The 24779-nt window shown below is 49.9% G+C and overlaps 1 non-coding gene and 2 pseudogenes across 1 annotated transcript; all 3 read right to left on the bottom strand.

Annotated features, from left to right (window-relative positions):
• Nucleotides 1-12659: 12659 nt before the first annotated feature.
• Nucleotides 12660-12778, bottom strand: LOC147896996 (5S ribosomal RNA; annotated as a pseudogene).
• An 8266-nt stretch (nt 12779-21044) lies between these two features.
• On the bottom strand, nt 21045-22734 carry LOC147896997 (25S ribosomal RNA; annotated as a pseudogene).
• Nucleotides 22735-22980: 246 nt separating this feature from the next.
• LOC147896998 (5.8S ribosomal RNA) lies at nt 22981-23133 on the bottom strand. Its single transcript, XR_015541834.1, has one exon. It is a non-coding gene; the product is annotated as a 5.8S ribosomal RNA (ribosomal RNA).
• Nucleotides 23134-24779: the final 1646 nt, after the last annotated feature.

Below are 24779 nucleotides of genomic sequence, written 5' to 3' on the forward strand. Positions count from 1 at the left end.
GAGCCCGAAGCGCCACCGTGGGATGGGGCACGACGCCGTCGGGTTGGAGGCAAAGTCCCACTCCAAACTTTTCACTTTTTCCTTTGCTCCCCGGTTTGGTCCCCTACTGGGATCCCCGAAGTACCACACTTGACCTCTCGGAGTGGTCACCGACTTACTGGCTGGAACCTCTGCTGGACTGGATGTCCTTCACCTTCACAAAGATGCTGGAGCCCTTCAGCTGCTCAAAAGAAGAGCCTGGATCTCTCCCCGAGAGCTTCCGTCCGAAAGGTACTCTCTTTCCCAAATCTGTGGCCGAACTGCCGTGCAGCAAAACTATCACCCGAGCTTCGCTCCAGAAACTCAGCACGAGAGTGGGAAGACACCTGTGAAATCAGATCTCAAAAACCTCTTTTCTGGCTAGTTGTGACTAGCTAAACTTAGCCCCAACTAAGTTTAGCAGAACCGCCAAACAGCTTTAGCCACGCCGCCAAAGTTGGCCGAACCGCCAAAAAGGATGGCCAGCCGCCGGGACTCGAACGCAGGAACTAGAGGTAAGTACACGCAGAGCTTCAGGTTGAGCTAACCAAGAGAGCGGGCCGTCGGTATTGATTACCAAAGACCCCCACTAGCTTATAGCTCGTCTTTGCTCCTCCACGCGCCCCCAAAAGGATTTCGACTTCCACAGTCCCCACGAAGGATTCGAACCCGCAACCTCCTGCTCGAGGAATCACCAAGCTAACCACGCCGCCGGCCACTCGGTTGGTGTAACCGTTGGCGTCTCCTTAGCTATAAACCTTCCTCGTTTGACGGGCAAAAGGGGGTCGGCCCCCTCGTTGGCTCGCGACCTGTATCCCCACCGCCGGACTCGAACCCAGAACCTCCTGGCTATAGCTTAAAACCCTTCACGACCCGGCTAGCCACCCGGGCCGTGGCCTTGCTTGATGTATATGGTGCACCACATCCTTATATACAAGCTTTTGGGCTTCTGGCTATGGCTACCTCGTCGCTCCCATGCGCACGTCGAATCGTCGATGGCACCTCGTCGCACTTCTTCTCTGGCTCCTGGAGCTCTTACCACTGCGAGGGCACCGGCTATGGAGCTTGCAATCGACCGGGGTATCCCTTCTCGGATATTTCGTCGCCCTCCGTCGGGTTCCGTTGAGTTCCGTCCACCGGATTCCGTCAGGACCTCCGAACTCCGTCGAGGCTGGGCTACGCGGGTCGTCGTCGGGAGGCGCGACAGCGTCGGGTCGGAGGTGCGGGCACGCGGGGCGTGGCCGGGGCCGCGGCGACGTCGGGTCCGAGGCGTGGGCGTGCAGGACGTGGCCGGGGGTGCGGCAACGTTCGAGCCACCACGCATCGCAACCCGTCGGGAGCCCGAAGCGCTACCGTGGGACGGGGCACGATGCCGTCGGGGTTGGAGGCTAGGCTACCGTCGGGAGCCCGAGGCGCCACCGTGGGACGGGGGCGCGACGCCGTCAGCTCGGGGGGTCCATCATACATAAGCTAGCTATACAACGTGCGTTCAAAAGGTATTTAAAAAACCCCTCTGTAACCACATTTTATATATTTTATATACCCCTATTGTGAATTTTTGGATGAATAATTATATCCCTTCAATAAATTTAAAATTTGAGAAGCCTATATTTTTGCCCCCCTCTTCTACATTTCAGTGTAAGTTGAAACAGACGCTACTTACGAGAAATTGTATTGTATAATTGAATAAAACCCTTTAATTTATGTCGTGGAGATGCATGCTTTACACCCATACTAGTACCTAATAGAACGTATTTTCAACTTTTGATCTTTTCAATTTCCAAAATCTCATATATTTACTCCACCTTATCTAATTTTGTTTTCCTTGCATGCTCCCAAACTGTCACTAGCTATTAGAGATTTGCATGAAGTAACGTGAATTGAACTATGAACAAAATGGCACAAACTTATAAGAAGATGACCCAAACTTTAACCTTATGTTGATCTAATGGGAGTTTTCATATTAAATATGAGACATGTAGTAGCATTATGTTGATTTAGTGTAAGTGTTAATATTCAATATGATGCATGCACTAGCATCATGTTGCCTATATGCCACTTTCTATATTAGGAAAAGATAGTGCGTATCATCTCATCATAAAGGCATCCAACTTAATCGTGTTAAGTGCACAAAGTTATTAAGCTTATTATCACTCAATCCATTACCTTTTTCTCAATTTATGTCGCTTTACTTTTCTTTAATTTATATATTTATGTATTTGCATCACTTTTTTAAAATTTTTAGAATATCCTAACTTCCAAACCATATGGTAGATGCATATGATATAAAAGAAAAATTTATGGAACGATGAAATATTATAGCTTCTTTATTGAATTCAGATCTTAATTATTAATGCATCTGTCAATTTTTCAGTTTGAAAAGCACCCTTTATTCCATTTCTACTATATTTCAATTCAAACTTTTGAAAGACCCATGCTTCCCCTCACAATTTTAGAACGATGAAATATTATAGCCTCTTTATTGAATTCGGATCTTAATTATTAATGCAGCTGATAATTTTTAAGTTTGGAAAGCACCCTTTATTCCATTTCTACTATATTTCAAATTCAAACTTTTGAAGGACCCATACTTCCCCTCACAATTTTGAGACCATATGTAAAAATAATAATGAGCTATTTTGACATATATAATTGGAATGGGTGGATCTTTAAAGGAAGCCATACGCCACCTGTACATTGAATGCATAGTTTCTTGGATATAGTCTATTCTTCTTTAGTAGTCCTTTAGAGTTTTACAATCCATCTTTTGCTGCACAATATGGAATTTCACACGAAGGTTTAGTTAAAGATTTGAGATGTTTCAAGCTTCGATGAGATCCATATCACTTGCATTGATTGCATTATTGGTAGATAAACTATATTTTGTAGATGCTCAATTTAATATCAGAGGAATGAAGGCAAATCCCTAGGTCTTGATTCTTCTATGGTTTGATTCTTATGAGCATTCTACCAAGGAGTTGCAGACCGTGTCAAGAGACCGGAGTGCTCCAAAGGCTAGATTGCTTACATAATATGCATTGCACGACTTGATTCTTGTGAGCATTCTTCTAGGGAAATTGCAAATCGTGTCAAGAGACCGGAGTTCTCCTGAGGCTACAAGATTACATACGTAACTTGATTGTATCAGCATTCTGCCAAGGGAATTGCAGACCATGTCCATGTCAAGAGACCCGAGTGCTCCCGAGGCTAGGTTGCTTACATATTATACGTTGCATGACTTAATTCTTGTGAGCATTCTACCAGGGAACTTGCAGACTGTGTCAAGGAACCAGAGTGCTCCCGGAGGCTAGATTACTTACATACTATACATTGCACGACTTGATTCTCTAAGCATTCTGCCAGGGGAATTGCAGACCATGTCAAGAGATCGGAGTGCTCCCGAGGCTAGATTGCTTACATGCTATACATTGCACAACTTGATTCTCTAAGCATTCTACCAAGGAAATTGCAAACCGTGTCAAGAGACCGGAGTGCTCCCGAGGCTAAATTGCTTACATACTATACATTGCACGACTTAATTCTATAAGCATTCTACTATGAAAATTACAGATCGTGTCAAAAGACCAAAGTGCTCCCGAGGCTAGATTGCTTAATACTATACATTGCACGACTTGATTCTCTAAACATTCTACCAGGGAAATTACAGACCGTGTCAAGAGACCAGAGTGCTCCCGAGGCTAGATTACTTACATATGTAACTTGATTGTCTAAGCATTCTGCTAGGGAAATTACAGACCGTGTCAAAAGACCGGAGTGCTCCCGAGGCTAAATTGCTTACATACTAAGACTGGATTCTCAAAGTTATGGATTTCAAAGTTATGAGCTAAGACAACAAAGGAGTAAAATTCAAATACAATTTCTTACAGTGTTTAAATAGTTATTCAAACATAACAGATATGCATAATCATAAAGTAAATATGAACTTAGACCTTCTCATTTAAATAATGACTTTCAAATTAAAAACCAATAAATATTTGACTAGAAAGACCTTCAAGGACTTATACCGACTCAACTTAGCTCTTAAATTTTGACCTATAAGGCTATATCGTTTTCAATAAAAATGTCAAATCCTCTTAAATAATAAAAATATTATATGTGGGTGTATGTGAATGTGTACACTCACACATACTTTTTTTTAAATGAAACCACAATATTTATATTAGAAAAATAGTTTTTAAAATGAGAATAGTCTCAACAAAAGACTAAAGCACTGGGAAAACACCTCTAGAGAAGAGACATCCAAGTCATTCTCATGACAAGCAACACACACACACACTCACACATGAGAATAAAACTGAAAGACTCAAATAGATAATTAATGATGGGAAAGAACATGCTAGCTACATGTCCATGTGACAACACTTAGAAGAATATAGAAGAAGCATATAGAAACATAGGCATAGAGATACAAAAATGTAGAAGTAGAATGGCATAGAAGCATAAACCTAGGCAAACATAGCATGAGCATAGCATTAACATACTCATTAACATAAGCATAATGACATAGAAGCATAATTAAATTTTTAATGTTATGAGAGAGAGAGAGAGAGAGAGAGAGAGAGAAACATAGAATCATGAACATAAATAGGCATAACATACATAGGCATATATAAAGGCATAAACATAGAAATAGGCATATAGGCATATATAGGCATGAATCATAAACATAGACATACATATGGTTATATGAATAGGCATAAACATAGAATCATAAACATAAATAGGCATATATATAGGAATAAACAGACTCATAAACATAAATAGGAATATAGGCATATATAGGCATGAATCATACAAAGTGGAATATCATAACCATAAGTGAATGAAAGAAATACATAAAAGTGAAGCTGCCATACCATAAGCAAATAAAAGAAATATTGAGAAAATACTGCCATACCATATAGACAAGGCTATTCCAATGTTTCTTTATGTCTAGCTTCGAGAGAGAAATGAGGTACTTCCAATTTAAATACATCTTAAACCCAATGAAGCATAGAAGCATAAACAATGGCATTCACATAGGTATAGACTAAAGAAACATAGGCACAAAGAAGCACATGCATAATTTCCATAGAAGCATAAAGATATGGAAGCATATAGATATAAAAGCATAAAGATATGAAAGCATATAGATATGGAACATAAAGCATAAATAGCATAGAAGCATATAGAAACATAGGCAAGCATAACATAGGCATACAAGCATAATTTCCTACGAAGCATAGACTAACCACATAGTTCTACACAAACCAAGCTAGACTTTGTGATAGGCTCCCACTGATTTAGGCTTCCTCATTAAGATGGAACCGATGTCCATAACAAACAAGACAAATTAGTAGATCACAGGGATAGGGGCCCATTAAATTTTTCTCTAAAGAGTGACAAGGAAATCAACATTTTTTTAAAGATCACATGTTCCATTTATCTAAACCAGCTTGGCCACTGAGCGATTCACAAAAGCAGAAGAGAGCCAGAGGCATTGTCCAACAAGTCACTGACAAAATGTTTCTTAATGTGCTCCCTACCCACTGTGCAACTGCAAACATAGGCTGGTGCTGACTTTGCATATTGATACCAGCCTAAGATAAACCTTGGATAAGCTCACAATCACATGCACTAGGGTCAAGCCAACATGTAGTCACACATGGCTGCCTTGTCACAATAGGTTGTAGGCATAGCAAGAAAATCAAAGCACCTAGGGGTAGTTTCAAGGGAGGTTTATGGGGCCAGCCAGGGGAGAAGGGTGCACGATAGTAGCAAGGTAATCAATAGGAATAAATAGAGCCCAGGAGTTGGAGCACTAGGTTGGCTGACGTGGCTACTAGTTAGCTGCGTACAGACTGGGTCGGCCAACCCTGGTCTATAAGGCCTACAGACTAGGAAATCGGCCAGGTTTTTGGGGGGCATACAGTCCTATAAATAGCCTTGTGGGGGCTAGTTTACAACACTAAATATAGGAGCAGAACTCCAAGCAATCTAGAGTACACCTAGGTGCATACCTACACCTGAAGCAGAGCATAAGAAGGTGCACAAGAGCGAGCTCTATCAGTAGTGAACTCAGGAGCAGAACTTTGCAGGAGAGCTGTACCTTTGAGCAGCTACTGAAGCCTACCACAAAGGCATGTGGCGTGAATTCCCCATTCATCATCACAAAGATGTAAAGTTGACTAATTCTCCAACTTGGGATGGTAGAAATCTGGTGATTCCCATGGCAAGAAGGGCCTGCAAATCCCAAAAAAAGGTAATTCAGCCTGCAATAATGTCTACGTACTATAATAGGGAGAGAATAGGGAGGAGATGAAACCTGAGTAATGCGACTCAAACTATTCTTGACATTCAATAATGGCCATTGCAACCTAATAAGCATACGCTTGTATGGAGATATGGCAATGCTCGAACCATGAGAAGCTATAGTAGCTCAAGAACTGTGAACATACAGACCTAGCTTAGTTGAACTGTGAGTGTACAAAGTTGGTGCAATAGCTTAGAACTTGATGCAGGCACACAGAGCCAGCTTAACTTGAACTTTGGGGAAAGCCTAGAGAAGAAGCCAAGCTTCTATAGGTTAAACACAACTCTTACAACCTCTTATAACAGTGCTTGCATTGATCAACTTACTATGCCCACTAACCTATAAGCTCGGCAAAGTATTTAAATCACTTAAAGAGAGCCCATACGGATATGTCTCTTAGCTAATTGGAAGCTTTTGAAAATTGATCTAAAATCCAAGAGAGGGCAAACTAGATTTCACATATGATAGATACAAGCAAAGAGCTAAGGCATCTGGTACATGATTCAATATCCGATTGCGAAGAAAGAAGCCTAGAACCACTAGTCGAATAACCATTGTCATACGGTATGGATTGATCTGAGCAGACGAAATTGGAACTTTTTGAGATAATGGATGCCTTACCTCATCCATCCTAAAGAAAATAAGACATGGCAGATAATTGATTGGTATTCATAGTAGAGATATCAGTTGACATAGATGCAAAGTGAAGTCTCAACCACTATAGAGGCTACTCATTCATTGCTTGAACACTAACAACAGAATTGCTTACATAAGGTAATGAACCGAATTCTATAGACTTACATAGGCAGATCAGGATGCTCTCAATTGTCCCCATCATCTTCCCCTTTGCCTCCAGCCTGGCATCCATCAATCTTCATCACGTATAGCTTCCTTACCTGGACTTCTAGTTCTCCACTCTCTCCTTCCAAGTGACGCCGTATGTTGCTGCCAAGCCATTGATTGGATTCAATCGTTGTGGTTATACTTTGAATTATAACAAGAATTGTGCTTTTTGTTGGATAGGCACCGAATTGAGAAGTGTGTATGCCCATACAAGGCCCGAACCTGGGACATTTTACTCTAAATAAGGAAGAGAATGAATTCATTTCACCTCACCTCCAATGTATGGAGGAACCACTTGTGCATGCTGATCTCGGTGGAATTCCAGGGGATCCCCAGCAATCTGACAAAACAAATAAAAGAGTGCAACGAGTGATAATGAAAACAATGTACAAGAAAGCCTCCACAATAACAATAGATCACATCTATAACTGAGAATTACTTGTGACAACAGTGCAAGAGCTTTCAGCTTGGATGATGAGTGTCGCTTACAGTTGGCCTGTTAGTGAGAAGAGGAACCATAGGTGGTATTGTTTGCATCCTGTGATGCATTTCATCGTCAATAGCGTGTCCATAGCTCATATGCCCTTGCTGTACTCTCTGTGACAATCGAATTCAATTTCCAAATCATCTCAACATAAAAAATCTCTCTTATGAAGGGAGTGACATTACATGAAGTTTGAAGACAAGATTAATTAGCCTTCGAACATTTCATAGTAGACTCGAAAATTTCAACTCTATGCACATAACACCACTTTGAAAGCTAGATCTATAGTGTTAGAAAAATTTAGCGAGTGAAAAGGGGGAAGCAACCCTCTGAACCATTGTATCTTGTCTTACACTCTGATTCCCCTCTTTACATCCATACTGTAACAGGACCGACAAACAGGCAAGGAGCATTTGTTGCAGGCAACGAAAAGTTCAGCATGCAATGTGAGCCAGTAGACTCTATCTTTGAAGAGGTTTCGAAAATTTCAACTCTGTGCGCATAACACCACTTTGAAAGCTAGATCTATAGTGTTAGAAAATTTAGCGAGTGAAAAGGGGGAAGCAACCCTCTGAGCCATTTGTATCTTGTCTTACACTCTGATTCCCCTCTTTACATCCATACTGTAACAGGACCGGCAAACAGGCAAGGAGCATTTGTTGCAGGCAACGAAAAGTTCAGCATGCAATGTGAGCCAGACATCGTTACCGCAAATTTGATAGACCTTGATGAATGCAAAAGTCATCACAAGAGAGAGAGCTCGAGAAAGAAGGGGTATATGGAGAACATACCTGTCTCCAATCCTTGTCTCCCAGAGTGCCAATGTGTGAAAAGGATGAAGAATAGCAAGCAATGGTTCAGTTTGAGTCAAGGGTCTTTTCCTGTGATGTCTTCACCAACGATTGAAGCTGCACTACAGAACTTTGTCGGTAGAATGCCTGCACAAACAAAGGAGCAAAGAGCTACTTACTTCCAAGCCAAACATCCTACCAGGAGCTCTTTCTACTTGGTGAAACTGATTCCTCTATAGGTTCCAAAGATTCTACCTTCATCTTTCCCCTTTCATCACAAGCTCCCCAGGTTCCAGTGATCACATACGGACTGCAATCGGAATTGCAATTTGCAAGTGTCTTGCAACGACTTGTGCTTGTTGGATAAAACTTCCAATAGTGTACAAATACAAATTATGAGCTTGAAAACTGCGCGCATATCAGCACAATGTCATACAATATGCGTTCCGTTACAATTCCACCTTCCGTCATGATCTAGAGCAATACTAATATTTTGAATAGGAAAAAGAACAGAGCTTCATGTGTATCTGCATTTGCATTGCCTATCTAATCGTATATGTATAATGAAACAGATTTATCAACATTTACATTTCCTATGGACGATCATCAAGCGTAGGATGAACGGCGTAATCATCACTCAAAGAATAGAACCACACAACCCACAGCATTCAATTAAGTATCAAACATGTCCTCAGCAAAAACTCCACTTTGCAGTGCAAACACATCTTAAGAAAGATGTTGATTGCTCTGTACAATCCATCGTCCAGCACCCACGCATAGTCCATCAGCTAGTGTCGTGAACTCAGAGACCTTCAAATTCGCATCAGGAGCAATCTCTGGTGAGATTCAGATCGATCAAGTTAGCGACCTTCATGATCCCCCACTAAAAAGGAGACCCCAAGTCATCGGATTCACATAACGTGCTGCTGCTGCTGACATGGTCCTAGTTCTCCTTCTGTTGCAGGTGGGTCACTAGGACTCGCTACACGATGTCGATGTCGAAGAGGGGATCTCTTGCATGTGAGAGAGCCGGGATGAGGAGGTCATCGACGGTTTCCTATTCGAGCCGAGGCTCGAGTCTGCAAGCAACCACAATGGTGGTGTCGAGGACGATGGAGGTGCCAAGGCGAAGGAACAAGAAGTTCATTGGGAAGATGTTCTTGCCAGAGGGCAACAAGATCACGATGGTCCGAGCAAGGTGCACTGTGCGTGCTCAGTAGCTATCGAGGACAAGATTCAGATCTTGGTGGTGTTACTAGTGATAATCTTCGAGGTGAAGCTTTGCAGAGCTCGCTGAGCATAGTGCATCAGAGAACCTCCCAAGCTTTCGTTTCGCAGACCTTGAGATTTCATGGCTACAAGAGTTCCCTAACCTGCACTGACATGCACAGACTAGAGATGACCACACTGATTTCAACCATTGAAATTCGATACCCACACTGACATGCACAGATGAAAGATTTCAACCATTGATACCCTTTTTTTTTGGGTGAAAATCAACCGTTGATACCCACACTCACATGCACAGACGAGAGAGATATTTCGTGCGAAGAGGAAGATGTTGAGCTTCCTTCAAAACAAAAAGAGCTTCCTTCAAAGTAGGGCCATGTGAAGAAGCATCACTTACTATCGGCTCCCCCAAGCTACATTACAGCATCAACAAAGCGTTCATGGAGTTCTGGTGTCCAGCAAAGCCGAGGCTTTGGATCGTTGGAAGCTAGGACGCTGATATCCCCAGGGAGATTAGTTCCAGACAAAGCCAGTTGTTTTTGCTACTGACTTGAGTTCGGGTTATCAGGTATTGCAATGCTAGGGTTTGCGTAAGGTCGATACATCTGCAATCAAGTAATCCAAATGCGATAAGTTACGAAAGAAAAAGAGGAAAGCGCAAAAACTGAGTAGCAAAAACACCATGCCACGAGGCTGTGCTAGTGTCTGGCATTAGCAAAGCGACAATAGATGAGTTCTATAAAGCATCCAGGGCATTGAAGAGCAGCGAACCTCGAGGCGATATCTAAGATGAGAGAAAGATGGAAGAGGAAATCAACAGAGGAGGGGGTGATGGAAGAAAGGAGATGTTGAAAAGTGCAGAATTTCACGGATGGGAAGCATAGCAGAGCTTCAAATTGGAAAGAAGGAATTGCAAAGGGGATGAAGAAATAGGATGGAAGCTCGCAGCTATGGCTATGGCTATGCAATCGTACGGGTATAAAGGAAGGAAGCTTGAAATCATACAAGTATAAAGGAAGGAAACTTGAAAGTAGTTGTTGCAGTGATACTGAGCTTTGGGGGAAATGGGGGCCGTTTCAACAAAATTTGGGTTTCGTCCCCAAATTGTATTTTCCCGCCTCTCCCTTCCCTTCCCCCTTAGATTTATTAGCCTCCACGCTTAGGCACAAAAAGGGGGGCCACTTTAAGGCGGGTCGTCTTGATAACTCAAGTGAAGGCTCCTATGGGGGGGAAGTTGTTTGCCAGCTTCGGGGTTTCAGATCATGCCCCTCTAATGTGAACCTTTTCCATTCCCTTGCCTATTGGGAGGTCCCTGGATCTGCCATTTAAATTTGTTAATATTGGCTATAGATAAGGAATTTTGTCGACAAATTAGAGCTATGTCAAAGGAAAGCACACCAAATGTGGTGGACCAATGCACTAGATGTGATGTTGGGATACAAGGTATCCATGTTTTTGCTAAGTGATGGGCCAAGCAAGAAAGAGACAGATTTGGCAAGGATAATTATCTGTTGTCTGTAATTCAGCAAAGTCTAAATATGCATGTAATGGTTGTGGGACGGGGGCGCGACGCCGTCAGGTTGGCGTCGGGTTGGAGGTTGGGCTACACGGGTCGTCGTCGGGAGGCGCGGCAGCGTCGGGTCGGAGGTGCGGGCGCGCAGGGCGTGGCCGGGGCCGCGGCGACGTCGGGTCGGAGGCGTCGGCGCGCAAGACGTGGTCGGGGGTGCGGCAGCGTTCGGGCCACCACGCGTCGCGACCCGACTCGGGAGCCCGAGGTGCCACCGTGGGACGGGGCGCGACGCCATCGGGTTGGAGGCTGGGCTACGCGGGTCGTCGTCGGGGGGCGCTGCAACGTCAGGTCGGAGGTGCGGGCGTGCGGGGCATGGCCGGGGGCGCGACGACGTCGGGTCGGAGGCGTGGGCGCGCAGGACGTGGCCGGGGGTGCGGCAGCGTTCGGGCCACCACGCGTCGCGACCCGACTCGGGAGCCCGAGGTGCCACCGTGGGACGGGGGCGCGACGCCGTCGGGTTGGAGGTTGGGCTACGCGGGTCGTCGTCGGGGGGCGCGGCAGCGTCGGGTCGGAGGTGCGGGCGCGCGGGGCGTGGCCGGGGCCGCGGCGACGTCGGGTCGGAGGCGTCGGCACGCAGGACGTGGCCGGGGGTGCGGCAGCGTTCGGGCCACCACGCGTCACGACCCGACTCGAGAGCCCGAGGCACCACCGTGGGACGAGGGCGCGGCGCCGTTGGGTTGGAGTCGGGTTGGAGGCTGGGCTACGCGGGTCATCGTCGGGGGGCGCGGCAGTGCAGGGCATGGCCGAGGCGCGGCAGCGTTCGGGCGCCACGCATCGCGACTCGACTAAGGGGCCTGGGGTGCCACCGTGGGACGGGGGCGCGGCGATGTCGGGTTGGAGGTGTGGGTGCACGGGGCATCGCAGGGGGCATGGCAGCATTCGGGGCGCCACGCGTCTCGACTCGACCCAAGAGCCCGGGGCGCCACCGCGGGATGGGAGGCAGGCGGCGTCGGTTTGGAGGCGTGGGTGCGCAGGGCAAAGTCGAGGGGCGCGACAGCGTTCGGGGTACCACGCGGGTGCTCGGGGCGCCACGCATCCCGACCCGACCCGAGAGCCCGAGGCAACGTCGGGGGTGCGGCAGCGTTCGGGCCACCACGCGTCGCGACCCGACTCGAGAGCCCGAGGCGCCACCGTGGGACGGGGGTGCGGCGCCGTCGGGTTGGAGGCTGGGCTACACGGGTCATCGTCGGGGGGCGCGGCAGTGTCGGGTCGGAGGTGCGGGCGCGCGGGGCGTGGCCGGGGCCGCGGCGACGTCGGGTCGGAGGCATGGGCGCGCAGGACGTGGCCGGGGGTGCGGCAGCATTTGGGCCACCACGCGTCGTGACCGAGTCGGGAGCCCGAGGCGCCACCGTGGGATGGGGGCGCGACGCCATCGGGTTGGAGGCTGGGCTACACGGGTCGTCGGCAAAAAGGGTGCAACACCAGGACTTCCCGGGAGGTCACCCATCCCAGTACTGTTCTGGCCCAAGCGCGCTTAACTGCGGAGTTCTAATGGGATCTGGTGTATTAGCGCTGGTGTGACCGCACCACGACAAATAACCGTGAGAAATCAGTATTGTCTTTTTTTGTAAAGGGGGGGGGGGGCAATGGGGGATACGCGACATGCGCGCAAGGGGGGGCGCATGCGCACAAGTGGGATGGGCGGGTGGGGGGGGCGCATGGGTGCAAGGGGGGATGGTGGGGAGGATGCGCACAAGGGGGGATGAGGGAAGGGGGAGGAGGGGGGGGCATGGGTGCAAGGGGGGATGGGGGGAGGATGCGCACAAGGGGGGATGAGGGAAGGGGGGGGGGGGGCATGCGTGCACGGGGGGATTGCGGGGGGGGGGGGAGGGGGGGCATGGGGGGTGGGTGTGGGGGGGGTACGCGACATGCGCGCAAGGGGGGGTGCATACGCGCACAAGGTGGGATGGGGGGGGTGTAACGGGTGGCCCGTTGACAAGGGACTGAGCCTCAGTCCATCCCTCCTTCATCAACAACCTTTTTGACTCGACTTCGGCAAACATCTCTTGGGTCAAGGGAATGGTGACCCTTGACATCCTTCCACCTAACCAAGGGGAGCAGCCCATGGTGAGGATGGACCCAACCTTAGCCTTGAGGAGGTTCAATTCAAACGGGATTTTGAATTGTTTGGCCCTCAAGGTGGCTGTTGGAGAGGAAGGTACCAAAAGCCTTAATGGCAGCTGAACGTTGGAGAAAGAGAGGAAAAGACTCCCTCCAAAAATACGAATACACACACTCAGAGGATTCAGCAAGCAGGATCCAAGCAGAGAAAGAACAGCAGACTGAGGGAGAACTCAGTTGTCGTCAGAGTGGAGACAGTGAGCTGCGAGCTCCTGCTGTATCTGAGAGACTGAGAGAGAACTCAGAGAGCTCAGACCAGGATGGTGAGCAGGCCAGAACTGGGAGAGACTCTGCAGAGCTGAGAGCTCTTGTAATCCTGAGGGAGAGTGTGAGCTTTGCTTCTTATCAATGTAATCTGCCCTGTGGCGTTTTGTCCACAGGGCCTCCTTCCTTTTGAATACCATAATATACGAGTTTTTGGTGTTATGGAAGAGAAGGTCTTTGTGTTGGCATTGTTCGTTCCCCCCTCCCTTCGACGAGTTGTGATCTGCAGGTGACGAGCAAGGCTGCCCTTCAAGCCAAGGCTTCCTCTGGGCTTGGGGAAGAGTCCCTCGAAAGGACGTTGCGAACAGAGGGATGAGCAGGTCACTGTGAAGGTCGCCATGCTCGCTTGAAGGAGGTCGTCATCGATGCAGAGGGCCGTGTGTGAAGCTTAGGGAGCCATTTGGTCCCAGAATTCGTGGAGGCCTGGGGACCTTCCCGAATATCTCTCTGGTGAAAAAGCAAGGCGCGCGAGGCTCAGACCCCCGAGAACGAGCTGTCTGAGCTCTCGCTTCCAACCAACGAAAGCGGACGGAACTGCAGTTCCGTCGCGCTTCGGGTGGCAAGGCATGGCGTAGGAGCTTAAGGGCTCCAGTCGAGGAGCCCTTTGGTACAAGAGGCTACCCCACAAAGCAGATCACCGAGCCGGAGTAGCGGTATCCACGGAGTCCTCGTTGGTGCGCACGGGCTCGATGGAGTTTCGCGATGTTGACGGAATCTGGTGGACGGACCTTGACGTGAAGCGACGGAAAAGTCGAGAAGCGAGATCACAGTCGATTGCAAGCTCCATAGCCGGTACCCTCGTAGCTGTAGGAGCTCCAGGAGCCAGAGAAGAAGTGCAACGAGCTCATTCACCGATTCGACGTGCGCATGGGAGCGACAAGGTCGCCATAGCTTGGGAAGCCTAAAGCTTCTATATAAGGATGTGCTAAGCCTTATAGGTCAAGCAAGGCCACGGCCTGGGTGGCTAGCCGGGTCGTGAAGGGTTCCGTGCATATAGCCAGGGGGTACAAGGTTCGAATCCGGCGGTGGGGAGGTAGCAGGTCACGAGCCAACGAGGGGGCCGACCCCCTTTCGCCCGTCGAACGAAGAAAGGCTAAAGCTAACGTGGCGCCACCGGTTACACTAACCGAGTGGTCGGCGGAGTGGTTGGCGCGACGTTCCCTCGAAGAGCTGGTTGCGAGTTCGAGTCTTGGCGCCGCTGTGAGCGCGACCCTTTTGGTCAGACCTGCGCGAAGAAGTACAGGATATAACTAACAAGGTGAAGCTAGTTACATCAACCAAGCATTGGGCTGCGTGGTTAGCAAGGCGGGTCCTCGGCGTGGAGGTCGTGGGCTCGATTCCGCAGGACGACTGCGTGGAGAAGGAAGTCCTTGGGCGCGTGAAGGTTTGAGGACAAGCTATAACGAAGTGGGGAACCACTATAGGTAATACTGACCATCCGCCTCCTTGGTTAGCTCAACTTAGAGCTTGCGTGTACTTCCCCAGCAGTTCTGTGTTCGATTCCTGCGGGCGGTTGGCCATCTTTTTGGCGGTTCGGCTAGATTTGGCGGCAGGGCCAAATCTTTTGGCGGTCCTGCTAAACTTAGCTGGGGCTAAGTTTAGCTAGTCACAACTAGCTGCTGAAGAGCTTTTGAAGAGCAGGTTTCACAGGTGTCTTCCCCCTCTTGTTTGGAGTTTCTGGAGCAAGGGTGGAGCATTGGAGGTGCTTCACGGAGATTCAACAAGCGGTCTTGGAAACGAGGGGATTTCAAGACTGTAGCTCTCGGGAAGAGATCCAGGCTCTTCTTTTGAGCATCCGGGGGACTCAAGCACCTTTGTGAAGGTGAAGGACACTCAGTCCAGCAGAGGTTCCAGCCAGTAAGTCAGTAACCACTCCGAGAGGTCAAGTGTGGTACTTCGGGGATCCCGGTAGGGGACCAAACCGAGGAGCAAAGGAAAAGAGGAAAAAGTGAAAAGTTTGGAGTGGAACTTTGCCCCCGCGTGACAGTGGTATCAGAGCTGAAGGACTGAGCGGAGTCAGTTCCACCTGAAGGTATCAGGTTGATAGGAGTGGACAGTTTTCCCTCACTGACAGTTCAGCTCATTTGAAGGTTATGTTTCATGGATGATTCCAATGAAATAGCAGGTGCTGAGCCCAGCAATACCAAGAGCAGAACTAAGGTCAAGTTTTGTGAACACGAAGCAAGGTTTGAGGCCATAGAGCATGCTTTAACAGAGCTGCAGACCAGCCAGGGGCTGCTACAGCAGCAACTCTCGGAAGCCAAGATAGAGCTTGCCCATGTGATGAGCAAGCTGATCAAGGATGATGGAGCTGGACCACTTGGGAAGCATCGGATCAAACTCAAGGAGCCCGAACCCTACACAGGCGCATAGGAAGTCAAGGTATTGGAGAATTTTATATATGATATGCAGCAATACCTTTCCCTTGCCAAGATCACTGAGCCTCAAGAGCAAGTGCTCCATGCCTCAACCTATTTGGTGGATGATGCCAAGCTTTGGTGGAGGAACTACAAAGAGGATGAGAGGATCCACCGCAACACCTACACGGTTTCTACGTGGGAGGAGCTCTCACAAAGGCTGAGACTGTAGTTTCTACCCTCCGACATCGAATGGAAGGCTCGGGATGCCTTGAACAGTCTCAAGCACACCGGAACCTTGAGAGACTTCATCAAAGCTCACTCCTCTCTCATGTTACAGATCAAGGAGATGAGTGAGGCCGATCGGCTGTATTACTTCATCAAAAGGCTGAAGCCTTGGGCGCATGATGAGCTCATGAGGGAGCATGTGAAGACAGTGGCAGAGGCCTACGAGGTAGCGGACCGCCTCACCGATTGGCAAGAGAAGCAGCACGGTATAGAGAGACAAGGCCAAGCCAAGTCCAAACCAAGTGAACAAGGGGTTGCCCCTTTCGAGAAGAGAAAGTTCAAGAAGTTTGGCTCCAAGAGGAAGTACCGACCTATGGGAGAGAGCCCAACTGAGCAGGCCAAGCCTAAAGCTACTGCAGCTCAGAAAGGAAAAAGTACAGCGGGTACTGTTCAGCCCAAGAGTAGTGTGGGGTCAGCCAAAGCTTCGACAAGCCATTCAGCCCCGAAAGGGAGTGGCTGTTATATCTGTACGGGAGCCCATTTTGCCAGGGACTACCCTATGAGACAGTCACTTCAGACCATCCAGGAAATTGAGGATGGACAGCCCACTCAAACTATGACACCCCTTCAGCTTCTAGGAGCTATGAGTGAAGAGAAGGCAGCATCCGGTCTGTTGTTCATTACTGTGGCAGTGAATGGACACTCTGTGAGAGCTATGGTGGACAGCGGAGCTAGCCATAACTTCATCACTCCCAAGAAAGCTAAGGAGATCGGGCTGAGAGCTGAGCTCTGTGAAGGCAAGGTCATGAAGACGGTGAACACTCCAGGGCAAGCAGTGGTCAAGGTGGCTAAAGGAGTCAGCATCAAGGTGGGAGGCTGCTCTCACAAGGTAGAGTTCTCTATCGTGGAGATGGACGACTTCGACATGGTGCTCGGACAAACATGGTTGAGGGCCAACCGGGTCCTCATCAACAGCCATGATGAGCAGCTGATCTTCTGTAAGAATGAGGGTTGGGAGGTGGTCAAAGCCTCAAAGCAAGCGGGAGGTACCTTGCCCCAACTCCTCTCAGCCATGCCATTGCAGGAGGCAGTGAGGAAAGGCAGTACAGCCTACCTGGTGGCCTTGGAAGAGCATGAAGGGATCTCAGTTCCATCTGTGGAACACGTGCCAAAGGAGGAACCAGGGTTGCTGGAAAAGGGCACGGAGGTCCTACCAAAAGAGCATCCAAAGGAGCTTCGTCCTCAACGGGAGGATGACCAGGAAGTGCAGGTATGCTCAGAAATAGACCCTCCAACCGAGGCATCTAACAGGTTGGAACAACCAGAGAATGTGGGTAAGGATGCCTATGAAAAGACTTGCCTCCGTGGTGGGCAAGCTGAAGCTGATGAAGGTGACGGTGAGCTGCGAGCTCCTGCTACATCAGTACTTACTTCTGCAGGGGGAGCAGCTCCAGCAGGAGAAGCCATCCACAAGGAGTGGAAGAAAAGGCTGAGATCTGCGCGGAAGCAGCTGGGTAAAGATCAGAAAGACGATCCAGATCAGGAGCAGCGGGATAGAGGTCCAACTGTAGTGATGGATCAAGGAGATGGTGAAGTCCTCGAGAGCATCATGGCACACCGTGATAGACCGAACCAGTTCGGGGCTAACAGGTTGTACCTATGTCACTGGAGGGAGCAGCCTTCAAGTGGAGACTCGTGGAGGACGAACCTTCCCTAAGGCGGTTCGTGGACATCGTGCGCGGCTACAATGAATCACACCCCTTTCCAAAGAAGCGAGGGAGCCAGGAGTAAGAGGGGGGGAATGTAACGGGTGGCCCGTTGACAAGGGACTGAGCCTCAGTCCATCCCTCCTTCATCAACAACCTTTTTGACTCGACTTCGGCAAACATCTCTTGGGTCAAGAGAATGGTGACCCTTGACATCCTTCCACCTAACCAAGGGGAGCAGCCCATGGTGAGGATGGACCCAACCTTAGCCTTGAGGAGGTTCAATTCAAACGGGATTTTGAATTGATTGGCCCTCAAGGTGGCTCTTGGAGAGGAAGGTACCAAAAGCCTTAATGGCAGCTGAACGTTGGAGAAAGAGAGGAAAAGACTCCCTCCAAAAATACGAATACACACACTCAGAGGATTCAGCAAGCAGGATCCAAGCAGAGAAAGAACAGCAGACTGAGGGAGAACTCAGTTGTCGTCAGAGTGGAGACAGTGAGCTGCGAGCTCCTGCTGTATCTGAGAGACTGAGAGAGAACTCAGAGAGCTCAGACCAGGATGGTGAGTAGGCCAGAACTGGGAGAGACTCTGCAGAGCTGAGAGCTCTTGTAATCCTGAGGGAGAGTGTGAGCTTTGCTTCTTAAGAATCAATGTAATCTGCCCTGTGGCGTTTTGTCCACAGGGCCTCCTTCCTTTTGAATACCATAATATACGAGTTTTTGGTGTTATGGAAGAGAAGGTCTTTGTGTTGGCATTGTTCGTTCCCCCCTCCCTTCGACGAGTTGTGATCTGCAGGTGACGAGCAAGGCTGCCCTTCAAGCCAAGGCTTCCTCTGGGCTTGGGGAAGAGTCCCTCGAAAGGACGTTGCGAACAGAGGGATGAGCAGGTCACTGTGAAGGTCGCCATGCTCGCTTGAAGGAGGTCGTCATCGATGCAGAGGGCCGTGTGTGAAGCTTAGGGAGCCATTTGGTCCCAGAATTCGTGGAGGCCTAGGGACCTTCCCGAATATCTCTCTGGTGAAAAAGCAAGGCGCGCGAGGCTCAGACCCCCGAGAACGAGCTGTCTGAGCTCTCGCTTCCAACCAACGAAAGCGGACGGAACTGCAGTTCCGTCACGCTTCGGGTGGCAAGGCGTGGCATAGGAGCTTAAGGGCTCCAATCGAGGAGCCCTTTGGTACAAGAGGCTACCCCACAAAGCAGATCACCGAGCCGGAGTAGCGGTATCCACGGAGTCCTCGTTGGTGCGCACGGGCTCGATGGAGTTTCACGATGTTGACGGAATCTGGTGGACGGACCTTGACGTGAAGCGACGGAAAAGTCGAGAAGCGAGATCACAGTCGATTGCAAGCTCCATAGCCGGTACCCTCGTAGCTGTAGGAGCTCCAGGAGCCAGAGAAGAAGTGCGACGAGCTCATTCACCGATTTGACGTGCGCATGGGAGCGACGAGGTCGCCATAGCTTGGGAAGCCTAAAGCTTCTATATAAGGATGTGCTAAGCCTTATAGGTCAAGCAAGGCCACGGCCCGGGTGGCTAGCGGGGTCGTGAAGGGTTCCGTGCATATAGCCAGGGGGTACAGGGTTCGAATCCCCGGCGGTGGGGAGGCAGGTCGCGAGCCAACGAGGGGGCCGACCTTCTTTTGCCTGTCGAACGAAGAAAGGCTAAAGCTAACGTGGCACCACCGGTTACACTAACCGAGTGGTCGGCGGAGTGGTTGGCGCAACGTTCCCTCGAAGAGCTGGTTGCGAGTTCGAGTCTTGGCGCCGCTGTGAGCGCAACCCTTTTGGTCAGACCTGCGCGAAGAAGTACAGGATATAACTAACAAGGTGAAGCTAGTTACATCAACCAAGCGTTGGGCTGCGTGGTTAGCAAGGCGGGTCCTCGGCGTGGAGGTCGTGGGCTCGATTCCACAGGACGACTGCGTGGAGAAGGAAGTCCTTGGGCGCGTGAAGGTTTGAGGACAAGCTATAACGAAGTGGGGAACCACTATAGGTAATATCGACCATCCGCCTCCTTGGTTAGCTCAACTTAGAGCTTGCGTGTACTTCCCTAGCGGTTCTGTGTTCGATTCCTGCGGGCGGTTGGCCATCTTTTTGGCGGTTCGGCTAGATTTGGCGACAGGGCCAAATCTTTTGGCGGTCCTGCTAAACTTAGCTAGGGCTAAGTTTAGCTAGTCACAACTAGCTGCTGAAGAGCTTTTGAAGAGCAGGTTTCACAGGTGTCTTCCCCCTCTTGTTTGGAGTTTCTGGAGCAAGGGTGGAGCATTGGAGGTGCTTCACGGAGATTCAACAAGCGGTCTTGGAAACGAGGGGATTTCAAGACTGTAGCTCTCGGGAAGAGATCCAGGCTCTTCTTTTGAGCATCCGGGGGACTCAAGCACCTTTGTGAAGGTGAAGGACACTCAGTCCAGCAGAGGTTCCAACCAGTAAGTCGGTAACCACTCCGAGAGGTCAAGTGTGGTACTTCGGGGATCCCGGTAGGGGACCAAACCGGGGAGCAAAGGAAAAGAGGAAAAAGTGAAAAGTTTGGAGTGGAACTTTGCCCCCACGTGACAGGGGGGGGCGCATGGGTGCAAGGGGGGATGAGAGGGGGTTGGGGGGGGGGGGGGGGCGACAATGGGGGATGGGGTGCGGGGGGGCATGCGCACAAGGGGGGGTGTTGGGGGGAGGGGTGGTGCGCAGGCAGACAGGGGGGGGCAAGGGGGGGATGCGTGCAAGGGGGGGTTGGGGGGGGTGCGCATGCGCACAAGGGGGGGTTTGGGGGGGGGGGGGCCATGTACACAAGGGGGATGAGGGAAGGACGGGGGTGCGCATGCGCACAAAGCGGGGGGGCAAGGGGATGCACGCAAGGGGAGGGATGAGGGAGGGGGGGCGCATGCGCACAAGAGGGGGTGTGCGGGGGGGGGTGCGCACGTGCACAAGGGGGGGGGGATCAGGGGGGGGGCGCGTACGTGCACAAGGTGGGATTGGGGAGGGGGGGGGAGTCGTGCACAAGGGGGAGAAGAAAACCCCACCCGAGAGAGAGACATGAGGAGACGGGGGCCACGGGGGGGAGCAGAAAACCCCACCCGAGAGAGAGACACGAGGAGATGGGCCACAGGGGGTCATGGAGAGGAGGGGACAAATCGGTGCGGCGGCAGGCTGAATCTCAGTGGATCGTAGCAGCAAGGCTACTCTGCCACTTACAATACCTGGCCACATATTTAAGTCGTCTGCAAAGGATTCATCTCCCCGATCGTCTGGAATTGCCATTCAGAGTCCACGAGGCGGCTCCTTCGGCCACCTCGAGGGAGGCTCTCGACACATGCTCTCGGGGACGCACAGGCGTCCCTACTATCAGTCGGGTAACAACCGGGGAGGTAGAGAGCACCGCGTCTAGCACGGATTCTGACTTCGCCCGGAGCTGCGCCGCGACCCCCACGCCCTCCTACTCATCGGGGCCTCGCACTTGCCCCGATGGTCGGGTATAGGTCGCGCGCTTCAGCGCCATCCATTTTCGGGGCTAGTTGATTTGGCAGGTGAGTTGTTACACACTCCTTAGCGGATTTCGACTTCCATGACCACCGTCCTGCTGTCTTAATCAATCAACACCCTTTGTGGGATCTAGGTTAGCGCGCAGTTCGGCACCGTAACCCGGCTTTCGGTTCATCCCGCATCGCCAGTTCTGCTTACCAAAAATGGCCCACTTGGAGCTCCCATTCTGCACCGGGGTTCAACGGAGCAACCCCGGCCACTTACCTATTTAAAGTTTGAGAATAGGTCGAGGGTGTTACACCCCCGATGCCTCTAATCATTCGCTTTACCCGATAAAACTGCGCAACGAGCTCCAGCTATCCTGAGGGAAACTTCAGAGGGAACTAGCTACTAGATGGTTTGATTAGTCTTTCACCCCTATACCCAAGTCTGACGAACGATTTGCACGTCAGTATCGCTACGAGCCTCCACCAGAGTTTCCTCTGGCTTCACCCTACTCAGGCATAGTTCACCATCTTTCGGGTCCCAGCAGGTACGCTCCCACTCAAACCTTTCACAGAAGATCACGGTCGGTCGATGGTGCACCCCGCGGGGGGGATCCCACCTCTCAGGTTCCTTGCGCCTCCATGGGTTTGCCACCCACCGGCTCGCGTACATGTTAGACTCCTTGGTCCGTGTTTCAAGACGGGTCGGATGGAAAGCCTAGAACGCCAGTGCCTCGAGCGCGCAGGTGCGTAAAGCCCGCCACGAGTGGCACACGCTTCATGCCTCGGTCGACACGACGGCATAGGCGGGCCATCGAAAGCCCGCTCTTGTCCCGTCGCACCGGCCCGCGCTGACCAGTGCCCCGTGCCGAGCGGCGGACTAGCTCTCGCCGTTCCGCATCCGACCGGGGCGCACCCGCAGCCTCCATTCGCTTCCCTCCCAACAATTTCAAGCACTTTTTAACTCTCTTTTCAAAGTCCTTTTCATCTTTCCCTCGTGGTACTTGTTCGCTATCGGTCTCTTGCCCGTATTTAGCCTTGGATGGAATTTACCACCCGCTTAGGGCTGCATTCCCAAACAGCTCGACTCGCCGACGGCGCCTTGCGAAGCAACAGGGTCCGAGCTCGACGGGGCTCTCACCCTCTCCGACGCCCCTTTCCAGGGGACTTGGGCCCGGTCCGTTGCAGAGGATGCCTCTCCAGACTACAATTCGCGCGGCGAGGCCGCACGATTCTCAAGCTGGGCTCTTTCCGGTTCGCTCGTCGCTACTAGGGAAATCCTCGTTAGTTTCTTTTCCTCCGCTTAGTGATATGCTTAAACTCGGCGGGTAGCCTTGCCTGATCTGAGGTCCATGTTCCGATACGGGGGGAGCTCGTCGGCACCCCCCGCGAGCCCGATCTCGGCACATGCACCTCTGGGCGATTCATCTGCAAATTGCCGCCCCGCGAGGGGCGGGGACCACCCTTGCGACGCCTTGCCGCTCGGTGCCACCGATCCATTTGAGCCGACCGCACCACCCCGGAGGGGCATCACGGACGGCCAGCTCCGCCGCTCGGCCCCCCTCGAAGAGGAGGGGTGAGGGGCGTGGTTGTGGTGAGGACGCTCAAACAGGCATGCCCTTGGACAAGCCGCGAGCGCAAGTTGCGTTCAAAGACTCGATGATTCGTGGAATTCTGCAATTCACACTACGTTTCGCATTTCGCTGCGTTCTTCATCGTTGCAAGAGCCAAGATATCCGTTGCTGAGAGTCGTTTTTACTTGTGTTTTGTCCTCCACGAGGGAGGGAGATCAGACCGTTGCATTTCTTCGGTGCCTCGCACCCCCTGCGAGGGGGGGCGGAAGGTTTATCAAGCGGCCCCGTGCCTCGGCACGGAGGAGGGGGGTTTGGAGAAAAACCCTAAACCCTAAACCGGTTTGGAGGAAAACCCTAAACCCCAGATTGACTCTTTGTCTGTCAGAAACTGATCAACATTAGTCAACTCTTGGATCTGAACCTGAAAATTGACAGTTTTGTTTTCAATTTTTGGAATGTCCAAGGTCAGAAACCTATTCTCTAAGATTCACTTTTGACCCCCCCATCCAAAAGACACCCCCCCTCCCCCCTTGGGTCTCACACATTATGAAATATGTGTACAGATCTTAAAATCTTGCATATTTTTCAAGGTGTATTCCTTATTATTTGTGGGAGGTGAGACCTGTAATTTTCATATTTCCCCTTGCATATTTATAAAATTTATGTAAAAATCCATACATATTTTTTTATGGACCTTGTTTACTAAGCAAAAGTCCGAGTGAAGGCTTTTAATGATCTTGTATAGCATATACCAAAAGAATCTATTGCAATCGTGGATCTTCATTCTTTAATAGTCTCACATAGAATATCTACTTTATTTCAATCTCCAACCATGATTGATGTATATGACCTAAACTCTTTTAGAGATGCAAAAGAGCATAAGGGTAGCACACATTTATTTCAGGCATCTTTATTCTCTAATAGTCTCACTTAAACTATTGATTTTATTTCAATCTTATTATATTTCGTATGTTATCAATATACCTTGCATTTTGGAAAGCATTTGTGGGATTTCCCATCATATTGGTTGATTGTATTGGAAGTTCAGTTATGGATGTCGCTTGTATCCCTCTTTGGATAACCATGTTTTTAACGAGTCATATTACATTGTTCTTTACTCGTTGTGAAGCTTGCTTGGCCATGAAATTGTGGTTTCTTGTTTCATTAAACATGAATTCAAATAGATCCATGCTTTTTTTAAAGTCAGACAAGTATATTAACTTTGCTTGAAAAATGCAGAATCCAAAGACAATGTCTTAATTGATTCATTGCCAAATTTGTTTAGATAAGTATCAAAGTATGAAAATATGCCACCCATGCTTGTGCTAGCTTTGATGTTAGACAGTGAACTTGAAGGAGCTTGATGGTATTCAATACCAAGTATTGGCCTCATTGAGGATTGAAGCTGGGTGGTTTCTAGTGATGAGGGTTCAAGGTGGTGGTCAGGGTTTCTCCTTTTACTCGATCAATGGTGGTAGGTTGTTGTATGCTGATGTATATGAGGTGCCAGATGCCTAATAGTGATTTGTCTGCCATGGGATGTGGTTGCTGGTAGGTGTTTGTGTCCACTAGAGCTTGCATGATTGATGTTGTTGGTGTTGGTTAGGTGGAGGAGGCGTAGGAGCCAGCCATCACAAGAAGACCATGCAGCTAACCATTAGCAACAAGATAGTCCATATAAATCAACCGGTGTATGGGTCGCAAGGGCATAAAATAATTCATTTAGAAGGCAGCCTTGTAGAAAGTTGACCGCTAACAAAAGGAACTTTATGCTCAAAGGAAATCAGCCAATACAAGATGCAAGATACACAAAACTAGAACTG

Source organism: Dipteris shenzhenensis, chromosome 11 (assembly GCF_047967505.1).
Source record: "Dipteris shenzhenensis isolate YYH24624 ecotype China chromosome 11, Dip_SZ_1.0, whole genome shotgun sequence".
NCBI lineage: Eukaryota > Viridiplantae > Streptophyta > Polypodiopsida > Gleicheniales > Dipteridaceae > Dipteris > Dipteris shenzhenensis.